This window comes from Tyto alba, unplaced genomic scaffold (assembly GCF_018691265.1).
Source record: "Tyto alba isolate M040663 unplaced genomic scaffold, T.alba_DEE_v4.0 Super-Scaffold_29, whole genome shotgun sequence".
In the NCBI taxonomy this organism is placed as follows: domain Eukaryota; kingdom Metazoa; phylum Chordata; class Aves; order Strigiformes; family Tytonidae; genus Tyto; species Tyto alba.
In genome coordinates, this window is record NW_024881303.1 from 160,739 (window position 1) to 182,581 (window position 21,843).

A 21,843-nucleotide genomic window follows, 5' to 3' on the forward strand; every position below is an offset into this window, starting at 1 on the left:
ACTAATTTGAAAACTGAAATGGAAGAATATTTATGATCTGGAAGGTACAGAGCTCCACAGAGATCCCAGACAAGCCTGGATTTATTTTTAGTGCTAAGAGCTATTTGGGCTTCGGGTTGTTTGCTACCAACTTGCAATTCTGAATTTTTTTATTAGTGCTTGAAGCCTTATTTCTTGGTTTGCAACATTAATGCCTACAGGAACAATGACTGTGCTTTGGAAAACTCACATTTAAAATATACAGTCTGCCTCAGAGAAAATTAAAGTGTGGCTCCATTCCTTATCCAGGAATTGTCAAAAATGTAACAGAATATATTTCAGTAGAAGGAGTAGCAGAAGAAGCAAATATTATTAATTTCAGAGCCAAATATTATGACTTTTTCTTCTCAGGTACCTATGAATTTTCCAGACAGATGTGTGTGCCAGGCTTTCCCGTGACACTATCAGTTTGAATGACTCATTTATGACTGTTTTAAAAGATTTTCAAAAATAATTTCTCATCTATACTCCTTGTAGATGGGTAGCAAAGACACTTGTGGAAGCTACACAGGCATCATGCCACTTCTGTGGGAAGAGAAAATATTTTAGATTGTTATGTTGGTGAAAAGGACTGGAAACAGAAGCTGCGACCGTTAAACAAATGTTTTGGTACAAAGCATGTAAAAATGCATAGATGGCTGAGACACTGAGGCAGTCATCACCTGCTACCTGTGCGAGTGGAGGTGCTGAGCTGCCCAGGTCCTGAGGTGGGACACATGCTAGTTAGTGCTCAACCTCACACCTTCGGCCAGTAAGGGGAAAGTTGTACATCTGGGTCTTTGCTGAGAAATAAGTTGCGGAGAGGTAACTTATTTTCCTTCCACACAAAAGACGTCATAAAAGCAGACTCAACTCTGGTGTGAACAGATGTATGCTGATTGACAGCGAAGGACCTTCCCACTATGGTTACGCAATTCGTCATGTGATTTTATAAATCTTTAATATTAACACTATGACAAAAATATGGGCCATAAGAATGCTTTCAGATATGATAGGCATCACTAAAACATAGCGATTTCTTGTTCCAGATGGCTCGGTGTGCGTTTTAGTATTAATTTATAAAGGGCTACCCAGAGAGTATCTGTCTCAGTATCTTATTCTGATCAGCCTAGGTTCAGAAAAAGGTATTTTCTATGAATTTCTAGTTAGATCTGAATGGAAATATTTGATTTAGCTAAACAAAGATACTTGCATGAAGAATGATATCAAGGGAATACAGGGGCACACATTACAACTGGCCAAAGGAAAGCAATCTCCACACTTGGTTTATAGCATCATTTGTCCCAAACAGGCCTTTGTGGTATTTCATGACGTATGTGCTTCTGCTTTAAGAGATCCCTGAGAGTCTTGAAAGCGGGAAGTATCATGAAAATAACATCTGCTTGCTCAGAATTTTTATTCATTGATCCAAAGAGAACAGCGTCCCATATGTGCATCAGCTTCAAATTTAAAGACAGTTAAGCTTAATATTTACTTTCCTTTTCCTCCTACTTATGTATAGCTGGTAGGTAAGAGAGAGAGGCCGCACTGTTAATAAACAGTTGATATTTTGAAATTGGCAGCTTTTGGCTACCTGGGCGCCTGGTGTTTATTTCCCGTGTGCCAGGCCTGTAGAGGGCACCGTGGGCTCTGGCGCCTGTTCCTAACCGTGCTGGCGAGAGGTTTCAGCAGTGAGAGGCAGCACTGCCTGGGCACAGCAGGCTGGGGGAGCGTGTCCCGAGGGAAATGAGCAGCACTTACTGAGTCAAGGCAAGTCAGACCCTTTCCGACACAGGTTAGGACTGATAATATTATGGGTAACACTAGAAAAGGAAGCTACAAAGCACACTTGGCCAAATGTCTTGACTTCCAGTTACAAAATGATAATAAGGTGCACTGGGCTTTTCTTCAATCACAGGCTTATTCAAGTAAGACCTTAAATTATAATTAAACGTAGGATACAGTTGTCCTGTGTAAATATGATAATTGGTTCATAAATGTATAATGCTGTTAATTAGCGTGTGATCTCTTGTAACATAGGAATGTGGTGGTGTCTCTTGGGCCCCTGAAGATAGAATAATGAATCACAATTCAGTACTCTTGTAGCATCACTCACTCAGATCAGGCTGTTTGGAAACTTTGACAGCAAATTAAGGAAGAAAAGAGGAGTCTTTGCATGACCACATCTTTCTTGCTGAAAAGCTATTAATCATCTAGTAATAACACAGAAATATTTTTTTATTCAAAAGAGGGAAAAATTCTTTTTACTCTTTGCATTGCTCTCTGTAACATCCAGTGCTCCACGATCACATGATTATAACTGACGAACATTCCTGTTTTGTATCCTAGCATGAAAGCTGTCATATAAACACAGCAATTAAAAGAAGCTGTGAGTAAAATGTACTAACACATGTACACATGCATGAAAATCTAGTCGTAGGAATATAGAGTAAGTCACACTGGAAGCACAGATTCGTTGGCTCCAAGAACAAATGACTCCATTCAGAAGACCTGTAACACTCAGTGTGGTTCATTAATTATTGATTCAGATGTTCACTTTGTTTATTCTCAAGGTTTGTTTCAACAGTTGTTTTCACTTGAAAGATATGCTCAGAAGCTACTATAAACAGTTGGAGACTATTAACATTTTGTTCTGAATCAACATCTTGCTGGAGATATGAGGGCTTTCACTCTGCTTGGCTTTAAGACATTAGTTAAAAGGGGATTTCACCCACTGCTCCCTGGTCTGAACAGATCTGAAAAAAGGTGGTTTATCTCTTTCTCAACCAGTCAAATTCTGCCTTCCTTTTAACAATTTCTGATGCAACCTAATATATTGATGGAAAAAAACAGAGAACACAACTTGGAAATATGGTTTTACACAAACCCAGGGCACAACACCTCTGTCTGCTTTGTGTTACAGCAAAACATCTTTGGTTTAGAAATACGTTTGCATTGCAGAGCTGCTGTCAACCCGCTCTCCCACTGACTCCTCATCAAACATTGTAGTCTTTGGCTTTCCAGGTTCACAGAGTGACAATTCCCGTAACCCATTCACAGTCAAGACAGTTAAAATACATATTGTTTTCACCAGTTAACAAACCATGGCAAACCAACCCAAACCCCATTAGAAGAAAGGAAGATGTGGATATTGAGGGGAAAGAGAGTTTTGAGCTGGCTATTCAAAAACCAAGGAGACTGAAGGCACTGATGATAATTTCCTGGGGATGCAGAGTGCCCTTCCTTGAGGTGTCCATGGCACAGCAAGGACAACATTTAGGGAACACGTGGAGCAGTGGTAAATGCAGGTCAGATGGCAGTGGCCAGCATCTGGGCAGAAGCTTTGTGTTTGAATTCCCCACAGGCTGTGGCTGTGGTCAGAGTGCTTACCCCAGAAAAACACTCAAGGCTTTTCTTTAGTGAAAGGAGGGTGGGCATGGCCCCTGGTTGTTTCTCTGACAATGGGTAAGGTCAGAAAAGATAAGACATGGAGCACTTTTCCCACTAGTTGGTTTAAATTTACTCTTTATTGCCTCAGCACTCACTGTAAAAAACAAGTTGTTGTGATGCTCTTAATCTGCACGGTGATAACTGGTATTTGTCAGCTTTACAGTTTTCATTTCATTTGTTGCTTCCATTTGTATAAAGAGAACAAATGGATGAGAATAGATAATAAAACAGCTGGCTGAAACAAATAGTTGGTTTAGTGAAAGATTTTCTATTACAGGAGAGCTAGATTTCTGAGAAGACATAAAAATATGACTTCTGGAAAGCATCATATAAAATGAAAGTAAAAGCAAGAGAAGCTGCTGAAACAATTCCAGACAGACAATGGCTGAATGTATCCTCCAGAATGTTACTACGTCAAGGACAGAACAGACTATATTTCTCTGAGTCCAAGGGCACGGGAAGAAACCAGATGAAAATAGATCGTGGGGTTTTGTGGGTTTTTTGCTTGTTTTCTTGATTACAATGCATGTATACAACCCAAGCAATCTCCCACATACAGTATTCCATGACATTTTACTCCTTCTTAAGTAAAACACCATTCTTTTTTAAGAGAAAATTTCAGGAATACATTTGCAAAGATGATCTCTTTGGCTCTGTTGGCAGGGAAATCAGAAACAGGGAAAAAAATAGAAAACTAACCAGAAGTCTCCTTTCTCCTGTGCATTCTCCAAGTATCAATTTAATAACATCCTTCTGGTGTTATTCATAGCCTGACTAGGTTCATTTATCTCACTGACCAGTGTGCTTAGCACCCCTCCTCACAACAGTTTTTAGTACTTTTAGATTTTCAGATAAATCTGGTTTTATCAGGGAGACAGGTCAAAATGATTAGACATAAAAGTGTGTAGTTTTAAGATAGACTCAGACTTGATTTTCTTAAGACAATGAGGCTTTTTTATTGCTCTGGAAATAACTGCCCTGAAAAAATCCTGAACATAAAGCTGAGACCTGGTGGCTAATTCAGGCTTTTTCTACTCAGACACATCCAGATTAGAATGGAGGGTTAACGAAGGGAAGAAAGATGATATTTACCTCTGCCTTGTTTTCAACACTGGTTATGACTTGCCTGCTTGATGTCCTCTGGCCAGCATGCAGCCAAACTGGTGGAAGGGGGGCATGGCCCCCACACTGCCCAGGGGGACGATGAGATGCAGTCCAGGTCCATCACTTCTGCTGGCAACTGTCCCTGTGTCCAGGAGCAGAGGCTAAAGCTGCCCTGTAGCAGGGCGAGGGGCACTTGGGAGCAGTATGAAGGTGACAGTGTGCCCAAGAGGGGAAGAGGCTGTGGGGTGCCACGGACCCCTCGCCCTGGGGGTGGAGCTGCCAGCTGCCCCACAGGCATGGGGGGAGCAGGGCTTTCTGCCTCGCCTGACAAAGACAGCTATTCGGCTTACTCCTCAGACAAGATGCCCAGCAAAACTGGGGTTCAGTCATGAAGTCTGTGTTCCTTAAACCTCCATCTTCGTGCAGACAGCCCAGGTGAAATCAAGGTTTTCACTTGCCCCAGTGAATTGCATGTGTCTCTGGAAGGCCACTGAAAACACATCACATGGGAAGCTGCTCGGGCATGCAGGCAAGGGAAGTCTTGCTGTCATACAAAAGCTCAAGGTGAAAGTTTATTAAATCTTAAAGCGTATTAACACTGTACAAGAAACAGATTAAGAAGAATGAGCTTGTCCAAAAGAAGATGAGAATACCTGTTTGTCGTGGTTTAGGCCTGGTTGGCAGCCAACCACAATGCAGCAGCTCTCTCTCTCTTCCCCTCTGGCAATGAGAAGGGACAGAGAGCCAGGCTTGGGGCTCAAGATAGGACTGGGATGGGGGAAAATCCCCCTTTTATGATCACGTGCAAAAGGCAGACTCATTAGGGGAAGAAAAAAAGAACATACATTTATTACAGACACTAACAACACATAACAGAGTAAGACAGCGAGAAGCATTGCCACATCTTGAGAACACCTTCCCCCCACCCCTCCCTTCTTCCCGGGCTCAGCTCTGCTCCCGATATCTCTACCTCCTCCCCCAGTGGCGCAGGGGCAGGGAATGGGGGGTGCAGGCAGTGCTGCCACTTCCTTCATGTTCGGTGAGGGGAGTGTCCAAAACTTGTTACCCCCTGCTCCATCGTGGTCCCCCTCTCACAGGAGACAGTCCTCCACAAACTTTTTCTGACTTGAATTCCTCCCATGGGCCGCAGCATTCCCCACACTGCTCCATCATGGGTCACTAACTTCCTCTGACTGGATTCCCTCCCACGGCTGCAGCCCTTCCCGAGCTGCTCCAGCGTGGGACTCCCCCGCATGCTGCAATCCTCCCAGCACTGAATTACAGCAGCGGGGCTACCTTTTCCCATGAGACCCCGGCCTTCTTCGGGCACAGAACCTTGATTTCCCAAGCAGGAACAACAGGCTGTAAATCAATGTCTGCTCCACTGTAGATCTCCATGGGTGGCACGGGGGGGCCGCCCTGCCGTCTCACCACAGGATACAGGGGGGTCTCTGCTCCGGCACACCTCCCCCCTCCTTTCTTCCTCCGTTCCTCCACTGACATTGGTGTTCATGCAGCTGCAGCAACTCCTCCTCACAAGTCCCCCTGCCCGTCACCACGTCCCTTCTGAAATACGTTATCGCAGAGGCGCAGCCGATTGGCTCAATTTCCCAAACAGAAGTGGAGCTGACGTGGAGCTGGGGGAGCTTCAAGAAGCTTCTCACAGGGGGCTGCCCCAATAGCCCCCTCCCCTGCCACCAAAAAACTCCACCACTCACTCAACCCAGGACACTGTTCAAACAAAACCCCCATCTGCAGCTGTGTAGACGATCCATCAGGCCAGTGTGATTCCTGTGGGGCCTTTGGAATATCCATCTTGAGCTGAGAGATGTTCTGAAGTGTCTTGTCTTCTTTCTGTTCCAGAGAAGACTCTGCTATTAGGCCATAATAAAGACAAAGTTATTAAACGATTTTGTGATTGTTTTATTAAAGCAACTTTGTCATAAAGCAGAATTTCCATCTTATCTGAATCCTTGTACTGGTTTTGACTGAGTTAGAGTTAGATTTCTTCACAGTAGATTGCATGGGGCTGTGTCTGGACCAGTGGTGAACGCAGTGCTGGTCACCCAGGGATGTGTTAGTCACTGCTGAGCAGTGTCGCACAGCCCCAGGGGCCGTCCTGCTCCTCACCCTGCCCCGCCAGCGAGCGGCTGGGGGGGCACAAGGAGCTGGGAGGGGGCACAGCAGTGATGTTACAAAATGTTAGAGATATAGGTACATTGTTCCCAAATTTGAACTATTGAAAAAAAAGGTAAAAAGGAATTTAAAAAATATTAAGTAGAAACCTTCAAAGTTTTTTTTCCTCTCTTTTGTGCCAGTCTTGATGTTCTCAGCAGCAGTTCTTATCTCTGAAAGCCACAAGAACCCTGAAAATGTGCTTTGTCTTTAACCAGTTATTAACAGATTGTTTGACTGTAACCTTTCTGCAAATCCATCTAGGTCTTTCTTCGTTTATTCATTTGCCCTAAAGCCAGTTGCTGCCATGTCTTCATATAGATATACTATTTCTTTTCTCATTTTACAATGTCCTCATTGCTGCCTTTCTATATAACTCCATGAAGAAGCATTACAATAGCCACTCAAACAATGCAGTTTTATTCTGTGTGTATTCCTTTATCTTAACTTCACCAAGAAAGCTCTCAGCTCCTTATTGATGCTATAGAACTCAAACTCAGCTGCCACTTGATATGCCAGTCTCCAGTTAAGTAATTTGCTTTCTACAGCTTCGCAATGTAAAGAATCCTTCTTCTATTAAAGATGAAGGGTTTAAGGAAATCTTGGTGCAAAGAAATAAAAAAGAGACAAGACAACTCTGTGCGAGATTCAGTGAGTCCTGAGCCTCTGAGATGTGCTTCTGAGCAATCTTTATTATATAGTTGATATTTTGTGTTCTATTTGAGACATCTATATATAAAAAGGGAAAATGTCATGATGGGTGAGAAGAGCAGAGAAATAGTTTTAAAATGGGTTATTATGTCTGATTTAGCGATTGGTGTCCTGAAAAGTGTGATGTATAGATTAATTATTGCAACAAAAGTTAAGATCTCTCCAGGTATGCACATTCACATACAGACATGTAGTCTTGAAGAGATGAGCAGTTATGGATGCTGGTCAGCCCTCTCAGCCTGGACCTTCCTCTTAGTGGTCAAAATTGATTGTGGGGCCAGTGGTCAAAATGTTACTGTGTAAGCGTATTTCAGGTTGGGTTAGACCCTTGGCTGATGCAAAAGGGTGAAAGGGCAATGTCCAAGTCACCAAACCTATGCTGATTTATGCTTTTCCCGTGTAACTGTAGGACAGCACCTTCTTGCTATCACCAAGCAGTGGTTAGTCCTACTGCGGATGGGTTCAGGGGACAGGTCTGTAGCTGGTCCCTGGAAAAGCACCATGCTCAGCATCTCATACCCACTGGCTGCATGGCACCTGGCAGCCTGGATGCAGGCACGGCGTGGGGAACATGCACTCTTCCCTTGCAGCCAGGCATGGGTAAAGACTGGGCAAGGTGCTGGTCATAAGCATTTTGGGCTGTTCCAGGCTAGAAGACCTTGCAGAGCTGCAAGTGAGCTCCTGAGAGCTGGAGCTGCTAAGGAGGATCTTTTCTGCTCAACCTAGCAGTTGTGCTGTGCAGTGTTTTTATCTGTTGGCAGTTTTGCTTTGTTTATCTAAATCTATGCTTTTTAATATTATTTCATTTTTATCTGTCTGACAATAAGCCTTTGAATACTCTGATACAACTCTCAGGTCCCTGGGGTGTGAAAAATCCTTGGTTCAAGAGCAGACCAACAGTCAGTGAAGACATCTACCACCCAGAGAACTGAGGGCTTCCTAGGGGTATGCAGCAATACCCTTCTCAGCTGCAAGGGACAGCAGAATGTGCCAGACTGTGCAGTGTCTTTCTCTTGGTGAATCTTGTTAGGAAATTCTGATGGTACCCCTCCAGGTGAATTAAATACATGTTTGTACTTATATATAAAAGAAAAGTTTAATGAACAGTGCATTGAGCAGAGTCATACTGAAATGTTCTACAAGAAGTCTGCAAAGGTGCAGCACAAGCAGATTCCTTACATCCACATGCACCAACATCAGTCCTGAGACTAGCTGCATGGGGCACCCCAGCCCAACCTTGGGTCCATGCCTGAGCTTAGCTTTGCTGTTCATGTGATCTCATCCAAATGGTGGAAGGACTGTGTTACATGATGGAAACCAAAGCCTCTCATACCATCAGCGTGAATAACAATGACATCGGCCAAGGGAAATACATATGTAGAACATTCAACTAGAAAGGTTTGGTTTTTAAATTATTAACAAAGTATTGTGAATACTATACCAGATGTGGAGCATCTGTCTGTATGAGTTTTTTCAGTAAACAGCTGTGTGGTGATGGTATGCAATGACTGTGATCTGATGCTGGGTTTTTAACCCAATAGTCCTGGAGTGGTGCTTTTTAAATGGTTTTTCACAAATTCCTAAAAAGGCTTTTTCAAAACTGTGTCAAACTAAAGAAGCATGAAAGGCAAGTGTGGAGGTACTGGCAGAGAACCATGCACTTGTTTAAAGGTCGATGAGGCCAGTGACCAAGATTTGCCTGGCTGCACTGCTGCTTAAATGAGACAAATGTGTGAAAACCACTTTCATTAAATATCAGTCAGTTGTTAAAAGACTTTAAATTATCATCTCTATTTATATTTTTTTAGTCTGGCTTCAGCTCACTTCATGTGTGAGATGCTTTTGACTCGTTGCATTCTTGGCAAGCAGAACTAACTCCTGAATCTTGACAGCCCCTAAGTACTCTCCTTCTTGCCCACGTACTTGGAGCACAATTAACAGACTTCAGGATGGGGAGGTGAAGAGATTGTGCTAGTCAGCAAAAAAAACTTTCACTGCATTATTCATATCTTAACTGGAGATAAATGGCCATGCGGGACACAAGCACTGATACATCATTTTCTGAAATCTTACTTTTTTCTCTAGAGGCTCAGCCATTCTGCAGCACCAAGGTCTCCACCGTGCAGTTGGTAATTGGCTGCGACCTAATTTAGATCCTGAATAATTCTAGAGACAGCCTCACTAAAATGTAGTCCTCTCCTGACACTGAAATAATTCCCTTGTCTGCCTTGTGCACAAGGTTGTAAGAATTCCTGCCTGTCAAAGCTGACCAGAGAGCAGGGGATGCTGCTGCAGTGTTTGGCCATTGCAGTACACCTAACCCGTGTCTGAGCTTGTGGGGGTCAGTAGGTGATGGGGGCTAAGAGACCCCCCCGTCCTCTTTGCCATCATCCAGTCCATGCCAGCTAAAGGACTGGGGCAGTGGTGGGGAGGAAGTGGGTGCTCTGTCACGGTGGCCCCATGGGAGCCCCAGTGTCGCAGTGCCTGACCTCAGTGGTCATGGGGCTGAGGAGGGACGAAGCCCTTGAACAAGCATGTCCAGCTCCACATGCCTCCCCAGCTCTCTCTGCTCTGCTTGCCAGCCCTTGCTCTCCCGTTGCCATTCCCACAGCCCCTGAGATAACCCTGGTTCCACCAGCACTGCCCAGCTCCAGCGCCTCAGGAGGCATGAATAGCAAAACTTCCATTTAGATAGAACCAGTGTGGCCTTTTGTCTCAAGCTTACCCTGCATGTAAATTTGAATTTACCACAAGCTTTTAAGAGTAATTTTTGCTTGAGTTCAAGTCTCCATTCCCTGACTGTGACCAGGGTTTCAGTGCCAAAACACCAAAGTGGAAACTGTTCTCGGCATGTGCCCGTACAGTCAAGAAGCAGTGTTTATGGATGGAGTCTCAGCAAAACTTTTGGTAATTGCCAGGTTAGAGTGGAACAAAGGAAGATAGAAATGAATGCAGGGCAAGAGTTGATCCTAGCAGAAATCATAGCATCCGCTAAGATGGCTGTGCCATTTAAGGACAAAATGTGCCAGGTGTTGAATAATCCATGACGGATTGGACAGAAGTGATAATCTCCAGACACAGAAAAAGCTTAGATGCTAAGAGAAAAAATATGATAATAGCGCATATTTTTCAAGGTATAGCTAGCCTTGTCCCTCTCTGACAGTTTCTACCTTCTCCACCTCTGTAATTTGGGCTCAAGGGTGTTTTCAGGTCTCACACTTGTATCTTTGAAAACAAGACACCTCCATACAAGCAAGATTCCCTGTGACTCATGAGTTTTGTGGGGTCCTGGAATTAGTGAGATTAGGCAGTGCTTTATCTAAAGGAAGAAAATAACAAGTGCTATAAATCATGTATACTTCAGTCTGAAATGTTTTGAGGGACATGGTTTTGTTGTTGGGCAGTTTTACTATAAATTTTCTACTGACTAGCTTATCTTCAGTTGTCCTTTGGCTATACATTTTCTAATTTCAAGATAAATCATTTTCATATAAAGTAATGAAACTATATATTTTTTTTTTAAAGGAGTGAAATCTATAACAGAATATATTTGAAACTATCATAAAACTTAGAAGTTGTCTTTCTGAAATCACACTGTAAAGGGAAAAAAAAACACAAAACCCCCATCTCTATAAACTTATATGTTTTCACATACCCTAATGTTTATTTTTGTTCTGTTTTGTTTTTGTTTGGTTGGTTTTTTGTTTTGGTTTGGTTTTTTGTTTTGTTTTGTTTTTAATTAGAAGTATTTCAGAAATCAAATGTTTTTTGTGGATATTCTGGTTCCATACATGTTCTGATACATGGCATGACTTGTCTCAGGAGTCTGTATGATTTCTCAGACTCATATTTTATCTACTGATATCCGTTTCTTGAGACAACTGGACACAGAACCACTGCAGAATCAGTGCATTCAATAAATTTATTATTTTTTTCACACAGAATTGGACCTGGCCTGCACTCTGGGTCTAAAACTTCATACATACGTGAAGACAGGTGTTTCTCATGTAAAAGATTCCACATGATCACAAACTCTGTAGTGTTCAAAGTGATTCATTCTCATACCTAATCCTGTGAAATCTAAACTGGAGAACTTTCACCAGAACCATGGAAACATTTTATTGAGTTTAACATAAAACCACGTCACTGCTGTAAAATTCTAAACATCAAAGAAGACATTTTTTACACTGGAACACTGGCACAGGTTTCCCAGAGAGGTGGTAGATGTCTTGTCCCTGGCAACATTGCAGGCCAGGTTGGACAGGGCTCTGAGCAAGTGAAAACAACTGTTGAAACAAACCTTGAGAATAAGCATTGGCTGACCTTGAGAACAACAACAGAGATTGTATACAATACAGGTTTAAAAATCACCAGAGCGCACCCTCAGCAATTAATTGTAGGAATTTCTCCAAACAAGCTGGATCTCATTATCTGGAATCAGCTGAGATGGATCAGAGTATGCTCTGATCACAGGGGATGGTAAATACAACATGGGCAACGTGGCCCTAGAATGAATGTGGAGATTGTTCCCTGGAAAAAAAAGGTTTGTCCTGATGCACAAATCACACTATAAGACTAAATAATTTTGTTCATCTATGTCCAAAAAGATTCATTTGAAAAGGAAGAGATGTCAAGGGAGGATGCCAGGGTGATATCGAGTGATATTGAGTATGAAAAGCCACTCTTACTAGAGGAAACTGCAGATGTAATAAATAATCTGCTTGCTTTGGTGGCAAGCCAGAGGTCTCTGCCCAGCTGCTGCTCATTTCCTACCAGCACCTCACTGCAGGCTTTGTCCTCCCTTCTTTCTTCTCTCTACTCCTTGCTTCGCTGTGGCAATGAGAGAGCCTCTGCAGCTGTACTGGGAAGGGAATCACGGAAATGACCTGGTCTCATAATGGGCCTGTAAAGCAACATTTTGTTAATTGGGATGGTCACAGTGAAGCTGCTTGCTGCAGGGCCCATGAATACCTGTGTTGTCTTATGGGGGGAGCAGTGAGATCCATTGCCAGAGTGGGAAAGGTGTTTCAACACAGATCAAAACTTTTTATGCTGGTTTCTATGCAGAAGGACCTGCATCACACTGCATCACCCAACAAGCAACTGGATCTAAGGAACAGATGGCTGGGCCACTGTTTGTGAAGTCACGGAGCTGAACATCAAGGAGGGAAAAGGACACTCTAATAGCCAGTGTAGGCTCATGAGCACATGGATATATGGGCATGTTTCGGTTGTAATTTAAATGGCTTTTGATCAGGATCATGCTAAGATTCAGAAAGGGTCTTATAACAAACTATTGAGGCCAAACCACACACTCATTTTTATCTGAGAACCTGACAGAATTGCAGGGAGGGCTGTACGGTGAGAGAGTGAGCAGCAGTGAGGGATGCAACAGCCCACTCGGCCCTCAGTAATCCTGTGCTCTTGCAGGTGAAGAAATATGTATGAACAGGGAAGGAACAGTGCTGACTGGTTCAGATGTGCCTTCTATGACATTACCATGCATATATAATGGACACGCACATAAATATGCATGCATGTACATATATGTATGAATTTAGATATACATATATCTTTTATATAAGTGTCTGTTTCTTAAAGGCAGAAACTTGTGAAGTGGGTGCAGAGACTGTTAAAGCAGACATACAGCTGATTGATCACTCTAACCATTGACTTGGACAGCAGCATCAATTTCTGTGTTTCATGAGCTTACTTCATTAAAAAGAGTGGGTTTACACTTGCTCATAAGAGCAACAGGGTAAGCTGCAGGAGGCAAAAAAGCAAACATACAAAAGTAAATATACTCTAAATAAATGGTAGAAGAATAACATATGAGTCTACAAGCTTAAAATATACACAGCAACTCTGTTCATTGGGCTGCCTCATTCAAATGCCTGGAATAACTTTGAAAATTTACAAAATTGTGACATTTTAAAAACATATGGGAATTTCCCTTTTTTCTTTTTTTTTTTTTTTTTTTTTTTAATTTAAATTTTCCTCTCACAAAGCTTGTTTTTTTCCAGTTCCAGTTTGAAAGAGATGCCTAAGATGACTGTCTGGAGAAGAGAGCCTCCTTTTCTGTTTGTCGCCACGTGCCACGTATGCCCAGCAGCTGACGATGCTGTCCTGCAGCATCTTGCCAGCCCAGCCTGGGGCCAGGCACTACCCCAGCAGTGCAAAGCAGCTGGCCGCTGCTGTTGGACATGGTGGAGGTACTCAGCTGTGACACTGCTGTGAGGGCAGGCTATTAAAGTTGCTGTCTAGTGCTGGCCTAACGAGCCAGGTTAAAGTTGTGCTAGTGAAGGCTTTTGAACCAGCTGATAACACAGTCTGGGATTTCTGAGGTCTAAGCTTCAGTAGCAACGTGCCTGTTTGTGCCTCCTGTGGCTCTGATATAGCATGAAGAGAGGTGGGTTGGCTTAAAATGTTTCTTCAAATGTTTTACCCTGATATTCCTTCGCTGAGACACATTGCTTGAGCTATGTTTTCATGCTTGTGCCTCTGACTCTGGTCAAACACTCTTTTAGCATGCCAAAGAAGGGAAAAGGCAATAATATGCTTTACAGCAGCTGAGGTGAAGCTCAGGTTTTGTATTGCACACAAAACCGGTAGAAAAGGAAATTCAGAAGACACAGTATGAGACCCATCCACCCTTTTGTCCTTTCAGGAAAACCCTGCTAGGGATGTCTGATGCTAGGGCTATCATGGCACCTTGTCACACACCAACCTATCCTTCCTTATGAACATTTACATTGTATTTTGGGCAGGTTTTTTTTTTGCTACAGCAGTTTGGAAAGTCATCCTGGAGCCTACTTTGATCACCTAGCTAGAAAACCTGCCAAACTGTCATTGCTGGGCAGAGCCTGGCTTTCAGGCATTCCAGCTCCTCTGTTTTTACAGGCTTACATGATCATGCATGCCTGCAGGGCATGTGTATGTGTGCACCATAGGTATATATATATCAACACAGCTTGAGCTCTGCCTGGATCTTGGTTCTTTCAGCTTGTAAGCATAATAAATGGCACACCAGAGAAGTTTCAGAAGTCTTAGGGTCACCTTGCTGTCTTGGTAGACATGATCTTCTTAAATGTTTTATAAATCTTGTTCACACTGAGAGAACAGTCATAAAAACAGATGCATATTATTGGATGGAGACAAATAAAAAACTGCATATCCAGGAAATATTCTCAATGCAGATCACATCCCGGGTCTGTAAAGCTGTAATTGTCAGTTCTGTTCTGCCCTGTATTGGAGCAGGCACTGAACCATTTGCTGAGGACCAGCCTCCACCTGAGACTTGTCCTGGCTGTGGGGTTGGCGGTGGGACAGTCACAGCCCCCAGCTCAGCAGGGGACACTGTCCAGCGTGCACATCCTGCTGTCTCAGGCATTTGGAAATGTGTGGGAACAGTGCTGGAGCACACTGGGGATCACTGCTTCGCTTCATGGGCCACTCAGTGCTGAGCCAACATTTCCTGACTCTGGGATGCTGCATGTGGCTGCAGACAGACCAGCTGGGGTGTAGGGTGCCGTGTCTGGGAGCCTCTGCTCACAGGTGGTGCCAGGCTCTGCACTGCTGAACACTCCTCTTTGTTGAAAGTGAAAAGGAATGAGAAAGAGAAAAGCATGTAATATACATGAGCAGGTTGAGTCACAAATCCCCAGAAGTGCGCACTCCATCACAAATCATTTCTCAGCATTAGCACTGCAGATCACTGTAATTCAGCCATCTGCTGTGAACCCTGCAACCCGATAGAAACATTTCATGATTGAACAAATGTCTCTGTCAGAAGCAGCTCAACCTGAACAACGCTTTAATGCCAGCCAGAATTACTGTGCGTGGAGCTGAGTGTGCGCTTGTGATGCTTGCTGTCACTGGGTGAGCATGCCACCTCTCCTTCCTGGTGGTGCAGATAAGAGCAAATAACTCCACTAGGCTTCTTTCATTGCCTTTTCAGATCTCCTGCTGTTGAGCAGATTCGTAAGCTTGCTGGCACTTTGAAAAGTGATTTAAATGGAGCTAATGAAGCTCTCTGTTACCCTTTACAGGAGATGACTGAAGGTGAGTCCAGTGACACGAATTCCTTTATAAACTGTAGCAGCAAAAGCCATTGTAACCATATAGGCCTTCACATATAGCCATGTCACATATAGGCCTTCAAAGCAAAGTGCAGGAGAGGGAGAAGACTGAGGAACGATGTTCCCATACTCACCTTACAGCAGGACTCATCCAGGTGGGTGCACATGAGAAAACCAGGGTGTCTGTGTGTTCTTTCAGGCTCTGTCAAGTTCATTGATATTTCCGACCTGAATGCATGGTGCTGGAGAAGAGGCCAGGTGAAGGTGGCTAATGAAGGTGGCTAATGAAACTGCAAAAACAATCAGCACACAGATGCATCACACAATCATTTAGGGTGGAAAAGACCCTTAAGATGGTTGAGTTCAACCTTTAACCCAACACTGCCAAGTCCATGACTAAACCATGTCCCTAAGTGCCACGTCTACACATCTCTTAAATACCCCCAGGGATGGTGACTCCGCCACTTCCCTGGGCAGCCTGGTCCAGTGCTTGACAACCCTTCCAGAGAATAAATTTTTCTTAATATCCAATCTAAACATCCCCTGGCACAACTTGAGGCCATTGCCTCTTGGATCATCATCCCTTCTAGTAGTAACAAGAATTTGCACTCCAAACTAGCACTGTGGTTATTTGCCAGAGCTGAGATGAAAAACTGAGATAGTGCCTATGAAAAGGAGAGGCTGAGAGGATTCTTGGGAAAACTGAAATATCTGTGATCCCAGAGGGCTTGCACAAAGGGAAACTGGCTGGAGACGAATTGAAACTCTCTTCCAGCCAGAGATGCAGGAACAAAACCAGAGCCTCCCATATACGGGCATCAAGGGTGCTGCTGGCCAAGAGAAGGTGCCAGGGAATATGAGAGACTGTGTATACACTCATCCACATGCTTATTAAACAAAAAACATCAAAGTGAACAAAGGGCAATGAAGATCGTGGGAGCTGGTTTAGGGCCCTGTATAAGTTACAGGTTTTGAATGACAAAAGTGCAATGAATTTTTATTCTTTATTTTTTTTAAATAGGGAAACATTAATTTCCACAAGTTGCATAGTAACACCTTAAGGCAAGCACTCGGAACAATGTGCTAGTTTACAAAGCACAGAGAAAGAACAGCAGATAAAAAAGGAAGTCTTTGTAGCAAAAGTTGTCACTGTTGTAAGAACAGGGAATTTTCTTCACAGAATTCTAACAAGGTCGATCAGGTTTTTGTAAAGCAATCTGGATTGTCTCTATCTGCAAAGGTGTGTATTTTCCAGAAGACTGAGTTCCAATAATTCATCTCACCAAACACTTGTTGGCAGGCAAGAAAGCAATTTCCAAGTCTGAAACAGTAATTTCTTTACCATCGTTGATGCTCGTAACACTGATTTTTAAAATTTTTATAGAGACATGCATAGAAGATAAGTGGCATTTTCAAATGACTGGGTCTGACTTGTATGTGTGCATTTCAAGAGGCAGCAAGAGACCTTAGCTGTCTGTGCAAACCTGGGAAGTAAAGATTAAGGGATGGCTTCTACAGGTCTGTAATAACCTGGTGACATAAAACTTACTACATCTAGGATGTTCTTGGCCACCTGCTGCCTATTGCAATTTGCTGTCTGCCTCAGGTGAATGACCCCCCTCTTGGCATCACCAACCAGTCTCACCTGTGGCTGCCACCTCATGAATGATAACTAGTTGAATGCCACAAGTCCTGTTTGTGTTTGGTGTTTTTCTTTAATGTCAGGGTGGTCAAACACTGGCACATGTTGCCCAGAGAGGTTGCGGAGTCTCCATCTTTGGAGATATTCAACACCCTACTGAACACAGTCCTGAGCAACCTGCTCTGGGTGACCCTCCGGTAGCAATGGGATTGGAACAGAAGCCATCCAGAGGTCTCTTCCAACCTCCACTGTTCTGTGATTTCGATGCTTCATGGAAAAGAGGGAAGCAGATCTTGGTGGTGGTAATGAATACAGTTCTCACAAGCTAATATGGTGAAAAGGCCTGTGTGGCTAGTTCAGACTGAAGTGTAGGCTGCATTCAAGATGACCCAGCTGGTTGGGATAAAGGGGGAACTGTGGGAGCACTGGACTGAGCTGGGGGTCAATGCTGGCCAGTTAATTCAGCCATGTATGCAAATTGCAATGCTTCCTGGATGCACATGTTGGGTCTGGTACTTTTGAGCACAGGAAATACCATGGTTAGATAAAGGAAAGCTAAACCCACAGCTGCCACAAACATGAACATCTACTCAGAAAAAAGGAAGGCATTGCTGCTGTGGTAGTAAGAGAACAGCAGGAAACAACCTGAAATGAAAGCAAAAGGCATAATGAGATTGCTAATGTCATTAAAGAGTGACTGACTTTAAACACTGATGAATATTAACCTCTGGCAGTGACTCTGATGGAAACGATAGATTTGCACCTCTTGAAGGCTCCAAAACAAAACCAGATACCCTTCTGAAAGAAACATTTTAGTCAAACAAGCTACAGACATTGTGCACATTCTAGAATTAAAATCCCTGGCTTATGTCACTCAGTCTCTCAGATAAAATGATTCAGTGGCCCTCTTTGGTCTTAAAATACATATTCTTAAGAACAAAACGCAAAACCAAATGGAGAGACATCTGTGGGATCTCACATTATACCTGTCCTCCTCTGACGGTGGAACTCTGCAGACATGTGGATGATGGTTCATTAAGGGAGAACACATTTTATACGTAATAATGCAAAGAAAATTAATTGACAAGGTACAGACTACACAATTCACACTCTTTCAAAACCCTTTGCTGTATTTCAGAATCATATTTTCTTTCCTCTAGATACAAAACTGCTTGGGTGTATTTCTTCCTCATTTCTGGTTTTCTTTCCTTCCCCATGCAGATGTGGAAGATTACTACTGTATACTCAACCAGAGTAAAGGTAGAAAAAAAGGCAAATCTGCTCAGGTGTCCAGACCAAACTTGCAGGTAAGAAGAGGCCTAAGATCTGTGTGCAAACATCTCCATCCCAGAGCCGGTGCCATTTTTGCTTGTCATTAATCATTATGCTCTTCCTTGCTTGCAAGCAATAGCTTGGGACAGAATTCTTAACAGCAAATGGGTTACTAAATTCAGTATGTAACAGCTGTCACAACATTCTTCTGAAATGGATGTAATGTGTTCCAGCATTTACCAACGGTTTTATCTTATAATCATTTTTCTTCACCACAGTTTTCCCCATTCTCTCTAATACATATCAAGCACATTTTGAACGGTATGCTTATAACTGAGGTATATGTTTTCAGGACAGTTCTCCTTTCATATTGTGTAAGAAAAGAAAAAAAAACATAAGCATAAGCTTTATGCTAATATGCTGAACTTTCATAAAATTGAAAGTGCTGATGGGAGAGAAATCCATAAATATATCTCTGCTCACTCTTCTAGCATGTGTGAGGAACTGTGAAAAATTGTTATTTCAATATATTTCTCAGAGAGAAATTTTGTAACGAAGGGAGAATGACTACAGAGCTGATGAATTTGAGAACTGAGACCCCTGTGTATCACTTGGCCAGAAAAACACAGTTACTTCTTATTCCTATAAGTAGACACCTGACTGCTAATTCAGCCGTAGTACTATTGTCACATTAAAGCAGGAAAAAGTAAAAGCTAATGCAGTCAGGGCTAGCTGGCTGAGGACAGATCTACTTTCCAACTACATAGACATATACATGACACAGAAGTAATTTGGATCAAAAAAATATTTAATTAAAACCATCCAGTTGCACATTTCTTCTGCTAGTAGAATTCAAATAGAAGGCATTCCTGTGGATTTTAGATTTTTTTTTCTTGCTGTAGTTTATCTTTTTTGTTCAGCTTTCTCACTGTTATTTCATAACTCTATACATACAAGGACTTCATATATATTTTACTGCCAGATGCTACTTGTCACCTTGCAGAAAGCCTACAGGACCCATCTCTGTATGTCATGATGCTCCTCCAAAGAAATTCTGAATTCAAGAAAAGGCCACAAAGTGATAAAGTGCCATGTAAAACACTTAGTTCTGATCCCAGAATTTGTGTTTTAGGAATATGAGTTAGGAGAACTGGGTTTATTTCATGGAGATTATTTTAGAAATACCATCTCCCCATGTTCCCACATGAAAGGACAGCCAGGAGGAACCTGTAGTTGAGGGGAAGGTGAAGGTCTCTGTTTCTTCTGCTGGATCCAATGTGTCACAGGGCACCAGGTCAGCAGGGGCTTCGTCCAGAGAGCTTATGTACTGAGACACATAACTGTGCTTGGTTATTTCAATAATGAGAAAAGAATGCATGTTTTAAAAGAGAGCAGAATAACAAACACATCCATAATAGTCTGTACATGTCAACTGTTGAACACATTATTTATAAAAGTATTTCTGGCTCTCAGTCATGGTCCCAGTCTGTCAGGTAAGAAACCAAGAATACAAAATTCATTGCTGAAGAAAGGAATTCACAAACATGGAAATGCAGCTGGGATGGGTTTGGCCTTGTTACCTATCAGCAAAAATTTCCAGGAAAGTATCTCTTATGTTACTGTCAGCAGAAAATTGAAATGTCTTTTTTTTTCCTTGGAAGTACATTTATTTAGAAGTAGTTAGTGTCAAGTGGTGATAAATGGCCTCTGAAAGTGGAAGAGATGCCTTGATTTGGGCTCTTACTACATTTATTGTTATGTTTGAACAGTTTCTGAGTAGATGCCAGCATGGTATCAGTGAGGTTTATGGGGGTAGCTTTGGGACTAATCCAAAAGGAAATCCTGGAGTACTTGCTGGCATTTGGGATCACTACACAGAGTCAGTTTTGGGTGCCCGTCGGTGCAGGGCAGAGCCTCCAGACCAGCATAGCCCAGCTTGACAGTCCCGGAAAGTCCTGCACCACCCTCGGTGCTGCCCAGTCTGCTGTTCTGCAGCTCCCTGCCCCATATCCTGCAGTTCCCTGCCCATGACCTACAGCTCCCTGCCCCATGTCCTGCACACTCTACCCCGTGTCCTGCAGCTCCCTGCCCCATGTCCTGCACACTCTACCCCGTGTCCTGCAGCTCCCTGCCCCGTGTCCTGCACACCCTGTCCCGTGTCCTGCACACTCTACCCCGTGTCCTGCAGCTCCCTGCCCCGTGTCCTGCACACCCTGCCCCATGTCCTGCACACTCTGCCCTGTGTCCTGCACACTCTGCCCCGTGTCCTGCAGCTCCCTGCCCCATGTCCTGCACACCCTGTCCCGTGTCCTGCACACTCTACCCCGTGTCCTGCAGCTCCCTGCCCCGTGTCCTGCACACCCTGTCCCGTGTCCTGCACACTCTACCCCGTGTCCTGCAGCTCCCTGCCCCATGTCCTGCACACTCTACCCCGTGTCCTGCAGCTCCCTGCCCCGTGTCCTGCACACCCTGTCCCGTGTCCTGCACACTCTACCCCGTGTCCTGCAGCTCCCTGCCCTGTGTCCTGCACACTCTGCCCCGTGTCCTGCAGCTCCCTGCCCCATGTCCTGCACACTCTACCCCGTATCCTGCAGCTCCCTGCCCCATGTCCTGCACACTCTACCCCGTGTCCTGCAGCTCCCTGCCCCGTGTCCTGCACACCCTGTCCCGTGTCCTGCACACTCTACCCCGTGTCCTGCAGCTCCCTGCCCCGTGTCCTGCAGCTCCCTGCCCCATGTCCTGCACACTCTACCCCGTGTCCTGCAGCTCCCTGCCCCGTGTCCTGCACACCCTGCCCCGTGTACTGCACGCCCTCCCCCGTGTCCTGCAGCTCCCTGCCCCGGGTCCTGCACACTCTGCCCCGTGTCCTGCAGCTCCCTGCCCCGTGTCCTGCAGGTCCCTGCCCCATGTCCTGCACACTCTGCCCTGTGTCCTGCACGCCCTGCCCCATGTCCTGCAGCTCCCTGCCCCGTGTCCTGCAGCTCCCTGCCCTGTCTCCTGCACACGTTGCCCTGTGTTCTGCAGCTCCCTGACCTGCCCTGTCTTCTTCAGCTTCCTGCCCTGTGTTCTGCAGCTCTCTGCCCTGTGTCCTGCACACCCTGCCCCATGTCCTGCAGCTCCCTTTCCTGTGTCCTGCAGCTCCCTGCCCTGTGTCCTGCAGCTCCCTGCCCTGTGTCCTGCATGCCTGCCCTGTGTCCCATGCACCCATCCATCTGCAGCTCCTGGCCTGCTTTCCTGTGGTTCCTGGGCAGGCAGACTGTCCTTCGAGTGGAGGACCAGACACACTCTGCTTCACTTCACCCCTGTGAGCTGTGGACATGGGCTGTCAGGGGCTACTGCCATCTCCCAGAATAAACATGTCAGAATAATTCTATCCTGGGCCAGATGCTTCCT

The 21,843-nt window shown here is 44.3% G+C and overlaps 1 long non-coding RNA gene across 1 annotated transcript in view; it reads left to right on the forward strand.

The window, feature by feature from the left end:
- The window catches only part of LOC116960088, a 162,127-nt gene that overhangs the window by 109,459 nt on the left and 30,825 nt on the right, over positions 1-21,843 (forward strand). Inside the window, exon 4 of the long non-coding RNA XR_004406184.2 lies at positions 18,400-18,485. This is a non-coding gene — a long non-coding RNA (uncharacterized LOC116960088). The remainder of the gene's footprint in view (positions 1-18,399; positions 18,486-21,843) is intronic.